The 7,016-nt window shown below is 45.2% G+C and overlaps 1 long non-coding RNA gene across 1 annotated transcript; it reads right to left on the bottom strand.

The window, feature by feature from the left end:
• Positions 1-1,361: 1,361 nt before the first annotated feature.
• Positions 1,362-6,386, bottom strand: LOC102901882. Its single transcript, XR_002736329.2, has 4 exons — positions 6,049-6,386; positions 5,554-5,714; positions 4,278-4,378; positions 1,362-2,491 (listed from the first exon to the last, which is right to left on the bottom strand). It is a non-coding gene; the product is annotated as an uncharacterized LOC102901882 (long non-coding RNA).
• Positions 6,387-7,016: the final 630 nt, after the last annotated feature.

Genomic DNA, 7,016 nt, shown 5'->3' on the forward strand with positions numbered 1-7,016 from the left:
CTATGATTTCACTCATATGTGGAATTTAAGAAACAAAAACATATGACCATATGGGAGGGAGAAAAAGAGAGACAAACCAGGTAACAGACTCTTAAGTACAGAGAAGAAACTGAGGGTTGAAGGAGGGAGGTGGGTGGGGGGTGGGCAAGATGGGTGATGGGTATAAAGGAGGGCACTTGTGATAAGCCCTGGGTGTTGTACGTAAGTGATGAATCACTGAATTCTACTCCTGAGACCCAACATTTCACCGTATGTTACCTAACTAGAATATTAAATAAAAACTTCAAAAGAAAAAAGTGCCAGATGCTTAAAAAATAATAAAGTGATTATTGATAAATAAAAAGAAAAAAAAATTCCAGTCCTTTTTTTCCTTTTGCAAAATTTAGATCACCCTCCACAGACAGCTCTTTACCTGCCTTCTTTTTTATCACAGTAAGCGCGGATATAAATATAACTGGTGTGTTCAAACTGCCCCCCGTTGTGGGACTTCAGGTGATTTGCAGCTCTTCATTATTCTATGGTTAATGCCGCAGTGAAAATCTCTACACACAAATCTTTGCATGCATGTCTGAGCTGCACTTTCAACTTGGAGAGACAAATACAGGGTCAAGGGGTATAAATGTTTTAAGATTCCATACATACTGCCAGATTACCTCCAGAAGGCTGTGCCCATTTTCAGTCTTTTTATTGGCAATTCTCTTGAAGGGCTGCCATCTTGTTCCGCCAGCCTCCAGGTCTGTGAAGGCATTTCCCATGGGGTATTCTTTAGATATGTCAGTGTAATAAGATCCATCTCAGGATATCTGTCAACAGCCTCCCTTGGCCCATCTCAAACCATCTGTCAATGGCAACTCTAATATATTTTGGGAAGATGCTATGCAGTTGCCAAAAACAAATTTGCAATTGAATCAGGTTTTCCAATCGGCTGAGTTGCAGCGTTGAACTGTGTTAATGACATGTGACAATCTTAGTATAATATCCAGAGACTCCATGTAGGGACATGTCCTTGTAAATTTAAGAGCAGCTGCACGAGGGAGAATGTGGATTACCTTTCACATGAATTCCGTAGAGCTCTCACCATCCCAACCATGTTGTAAACTTGGCAGCAAGAATCGACTGCCCAGCTTTAGCTCCGGGCGAGACTGGGGAGAAAAATGCCACTTTGATGCAGGGCTGCGTTACTTAGAGAGTGCTGCCGTCTGACTATCACACATGCAATTGGTAGCTTGTAGTGGGTAAATACTCCATGCCACCAAAGGATCTCTGACCAAGACAAATAAGTGTGATAACTTATGTGCTCCCAAGAAATGGTAAGGATCAACTTCCCGACGCTGTATAAAAATGTTCTGTAAATTGGAAGGAACTGTCCACATACGATTTTATTCCGGTTGTCATTGAATTGTTATGAGCTCTGAACTGACTCTGAGATCTGGATATTAAAAACATCTAGGAACTATCTATTTTATTTTGGATGCACAACATTGTAAGTGCCAGTAGTTGCCTGGTGTCACCCCCCTCCAGCCCCTCCCTGGCTCCTCGACCTCTAGAATCATGGAGCCCAAATTAGACTTTAGCTTTCAAGGGGTTGGTGTATACGTTAAGCATTCAAATGGCTAGAGTTGTCTCTGTGCTCAAATGGATGAAATAGTCACGGGTTCTCTTTTTTCTGTTACCACTGGCTAACTGAGTCACTTTCTGAAGTGTCACAGACAGCACAAAGTCCCCGGATATCCAGGCTGTTCCTTAGCTCACTGGGCCATATGGTCCCCTTGGCATCTAGTGTGAATGAAACAAAGCACCAAAGCCAGAACCAATAGAAACCAGGAGCAACATATAACAAACAGAGCCCAGAGCCCATCACCTTGCCAATGAGACAGACTGGAAAGGCAGGCCTGACCTGAAAGGCTTCTCACTATAAATAGCTTTAATAAGAATAGGTTGTATCTAGCCACCCTCAGACAATCTGAAAGCATCTTCAGTGCTTCTCCTGTATGTGTCCTGTTGGAGACAACAATGGCCTGAATTCTTTTTGTCATCATAAGGCAGCCGAAACTCAACCAGATGGCATTCTCCTGGAATGGGGACCACAATGTGGCCTATGTCATCTGCGTGTGTTCTATTGGTCTATTCCCATCCTGAATGTTTGGAGAGAATTTAGGGATTAGAAGACCTAAGATATATTAAGCTTCTTTACCTATGTTTTTTCCTGTAGTTGTCCCCAGAGTTCTACAAACGAGGACTTTTTATCTCTTTCACAGAAGAGGAACCTGAGGCTCAGAGAGGTTAAGCATCTCACCCAAGGTTACACAGGAAGGAAATGGCAAAGCCAGGATACCGAATCACCAACTGCCTGACTTCAATGTCTTTCTTCTCTCCATTGCAGCATAGTGGAGTCTTGGGTGGGGAGATTCCTTCTGGATTGGCTTCTGAAAGGATCTTGTGCCTACAGATCCAGTCTTCTGTCTATCTCTGCCTCAGAGTTGCTGTTGAGCTGTTGGGGGAAGTGAATGGACACACGATGTATCACAGAGAGATCTAATTGGAATGAGAACGCAAGAGATTTTATCACTTTAATGAAGAATTGCTATTTTAAGATGGGATATATTGCTTATAAATTTGTGAAAGTTTTTTGTGTTAATTTTTCTGTCCAAATGAACCCATACTATCCTATATCAAAATAAATAATTTGCATATCATTTTCTGGGTTTTTGTTTAGTCTTAGGAGACTTGACCATTTATGTTACATGTAGAACTTGGAACTGCCTTTCATTTTTCTTCCATCCTGAATCAGTGTGGAATTCAGGGTCAGTATAGACAACTCAAGAATGTATGATTATGGCAGGAACAGACTGCCCAGCCCGGATCCCGTTTCCCCGTCCTCTCTACCTCTAGCTGGACCCAGGGGACTAGATATCGCCAAGAGACTGTGAGGTCACGGCCAGTCCAAGGTAGTTAAGCAGCATGCGTGCTCCTTCAAACTCCCTCTCTCCTCTTCCACCTGGATGCAGAGAACTTTGAGGCTCTTTGATGAGACAACTAGGGCACTGATTCTCAAACTTGAATATGCATCAGAATCAATTGGAAGGCTATTAAAGCACAGATTGCTGGGTCTCACCCTGGCGTTCTTATTCCACAAATCTGGTTGAGATCTGAGAATTTGCAAGTTGTATAAGTTCCCAAATGCTGTTGCTGCTGGTCTGAGGACCACACATTGAAACAATGGCCCTCTGGCAATGCCCTAGTGAAATACCGATTGCACTTTGTACTCCTCTGGGGGGATCTTAAACTTACTGGTGCCCAAGCTGCTGCTCAAAGCAGTGAAATAGGAATCCCCGGGGGTGGGGCCCACCTATCAGCATTGTCAAAGCTCTTCGGGTAACGACAAACTGCACTTAAAGTTGAAAACCATAACCTTGAAGTGCTTAGCCTTCAAGGAAAGCCTTAAGACTGAAGGAACTTTGGGGCGACTGGATGGCTCAGTCAAGCATCTGACTCTTGATTTCGGCTCAGGTCATGATCTTACAGTTTGTAGGATGGAGCCCCTGTGCTGGGCTCTGCACTGATGGCTCCGAGCCTGCTTGGGATTCTCTCTCTCTGTCTCTCTCTGCCCTTCCCCCCCCCCCTCAAAAAAACCACAAATGTTAAAAAATAAAAACTTTTTAAAAAGTACACTTGTGTGAGGCTGTTGGAATTCTAGAGATGATTTGTTATCATAGCCAGCATTATCCTGATATGATAACGGTAACTATTAAGAACAAGCTTTCAGAAATTCTCTTTTTACCTCCTGCTTTGTTCTGCTCTGAGGGAGTATGGGTCAGATTAGTTCCAAGACATGTATTGGCTCACATTCTCCAAAGGTGGACATTTCCACAGAAATAAGGTTATAGCACATGTAATAGAGGAATAGTTTTTTTTTCTTTGCCTTCCTTGTGGCCAGAATGGCAGGGCAACCCTAGATGCCCCTCTCCCCACCCCTTCACTTCCTCTTTCCTTGGACTCGTTCATCTTCTCATCAGAAGCATGTTCAGAGCTCTTGGCTTGGCCAAGGTTGGACCCAAGATGGAGTGTCTTACGCTGATTGCATGTCTGCAAACCTAAACATAACTAGGTTTTCAGGCTTAGCTCTCCCAGAAAAGGAAAGGTCTAGGTCAATGGACTGGTTATATCTGAGAATTGGAACTGAACAATAAAGAGAAAGAACATGAGCTCCAACCTTACTTACTTGAATTTCCATTAAGGTTTTGGATCAAAGCTCTCTCTAAAAATAATTTACTTACTGCTCCCCTGGGGCACTGTGGAGAGCCGGGGTCGGAAGGCCAAGGTGGGATTCAGGTGATTCTGGGTCCCCTGCCAAATGTCTTCATACGCCATCTCTTAGCTAAAAAGATGGTGTAATTGAGATAACATAAGCATTTAAAAGGCATGGTGACCAAAAAAAGACATGCTAGAGTTTTATTGAGGATTTCAACCCATGTCTGTTCACTTTAAGGGAAGCCCACCAATAACCTGATGAATAAACTGGACAGATTTCCGCCCCCCTCCCCCCAAAATAACAGTTTTAGATGGAAGGAAATAGGAAGGCTAATGGCTCTAAAAGCATATTTTGCAGATTTTGCGTTCTCATGATAAATGTAAAGGGACAAATACCCTCAGGCGAGGACTGCTTTCCTGGCTGAAGCAGCTCTTATTCTCGGAGCTTCCTTCAACTATCCCTACAGGGAAACAGGCAGCTCTTTCAGTTGCAAGACACAAAATGCAACCCGAGACAGTGCAAGCCCGAAGGAAATGGTATTGAATCACGTAGCCAAGTGTCCGGAAACAGGGCTTGCTCAGACATAGGCTGATTCAGGGGCTCAGGTACTGTTCTCAAGAGTCAGCGTCTCTCTCTCTCTTCCTGACTTGATCATATTCAAAGACCACAGCTCCCCGATTATCTATAATGGTTACCAGGTCTCCAACTTCACACCTCATTCAAGTTCAGCAAGAATTGAGCGAGAATCTCCTTCCTAGAATTCCCACCGAAAGTCTTACTGCCTCTCTAAATGGCTCTAATTAAGTCACATGGTTATCAGTGAACCAATCATTGGCGGCCAAGAGAATGCAATGCAGTGATTGGCTGATCCTAAATCACATGCTCTGCTCCTGAGCCAACGGCCTAAGCCTTCTAAAATCACATGACTGAGAAGGGGCGTGGAGCTGTGAAAAGAAGCGGGAAGGCATTCTGGGCAGCCAAAGCGTGGTAGTACCCCTACGTTCCAGAGTCAGCCTCTGAAAATTCTTCAACTGGTTTCCCCCGCCAGAGGCGGTTCAGCAGGCACCTCTGATTTCCCACATAGATTTTCCAGCAAGTGGCTATAAAGGGGAAAGACGGCAGCAAGCATAAACCTGTAAAGGGACCGCAGCTCAGGGGCAAAGGTCTTCTGAGAAGGGAAGAAAGCAACCACGGGAATGGGGGCTGTGTTACCCCGCCCGGTCATCGTCATTTCCCCAGGCAGAGCAGCCCGCCAATTCCGGAACTCAGGAACTGAATACCCAGTGCTGGGGAAAACTCACTTTCGGATGGAGACGCATGAGGCAGAAGCTTCCTCTCCTGTTTGCCCCGGGCCGCTTCCGTCCGTCCGCTGTCCTGACGCACACATAGATCCTTTTATGATGCTCCATGGAAACCAGAGATGGAATGAATCAAAAGTGGTCAGAGGAACCATTGTTCTCCCCTGTAAAATAACCGAACCCTTGTTAATTTGTTGCCAGTCTCAGTGTCTCCCAGAAAGATCCCCATTGGATGGTGGCTGTAAACAGGAAACTTGAAACCCTCAGTCATCCTTTTTATTAGTTAGTGTTCGTGGACAGCTGCAGGGGATCACCGTCCCAGAGCTCGGGCCGGGGTTGAATCCTTGTCGGGAGAAGAGCAGTATGTATTTTAGACGGGACACCCAGAGGAGAAACTGCATCTCCAGCAGGAAAGCCGAGGCGCAGAGATGAGGAAAAAAAGCATTTTTTAAGTAGATGACAGATTTGAGAGGAAGGTAAAATAACTCTTGGTTTTACCTGATGTACAATCAGCACGTCCCCACACTGTGGCCGAGGAGAAGATAAAAATCCCTTAATTTCCTGTCGTCCAGCTGAAGACAGACTCCTGCCCCTGAGGAAATGGAGCTTTGGGGCGATGGAGGTAAATTGCAAGGCAGAGTATGCTTCAGAACTACTCCCGGCGGTGGTTCCTGCCCGTGCCCAAGGGAACCCTTATTACAAAGACGCTCCCTGTGAAGGTGAAGAGCTGGGACTCTGGTGCCAGACTGTCTGGGCTGGAGTCCCAGCTCTGGCACTCACCAGCTGTGCGACTGCGCAGAAGTCACTGAACCTTTCTCTGCGTCAGCTTCCTCATCTATAGCACCGGAGTAATAACAACACCCACCTCGATGGGTTGTTAGGAACATCAAGTAAGTTACTATATGCAAAGCGCTTCCACGTGTAAGCTGTAATTATCATTACTACAGAGTTAAACAGAGCAACACAATAGAACATATTGCATTGCCTTATATTTTCTGTGTTTATTTGTCCAGGGGTGCAGGGTAGCCTCCATGTGGCCACTGAGGCTGAACCCAACACCAGGGGTCAAATCTGTATTTCCTTAGGGGTCTGGCACCTGCGCACCAAGTGAGGTGCCTGGAGACCTCGCCCTCCTTCTCTATGCCTGGATCTCTATGCCTCTTCCTAGGATGATTAGCAACTGAGTTGTCTCTGAAACTCTACCCACAGGGATATGGTCTCAACCTTTACCCTCCAGAAAGTCTTCACGGCTAAACGCTGTGGTCAAATATCCCTATAGTTCTCCAGATCTGGTACTTTTCCGTGTAGATCTCCAAATCTGGGTTATTTGGGGTCCTTTAGAATGTAAACTCTGTGAGGTTGTGGAGCATGTGTCCGTGGGTCACTGTCTCCCTGTCTAGAACCAGGTGGGGCACTGGATTTGTTTGGCTATTTATTTATCTGTTTATTTATTTATTTGAATAATG

This window comes from Felis catus, chromosome D1, assembly GCF_018350175.1.
Source record: "Felis catus isolate Fca126 chromosome D1, F.catus_Fca126_mat1.0, whole genome shotgun sequence".
Classification (NCBI taxonomy): Eukaryota; Metazoa; Chordata; class Mammalia; order Carnivora; family Felidae; genus Felis; species Felis catus.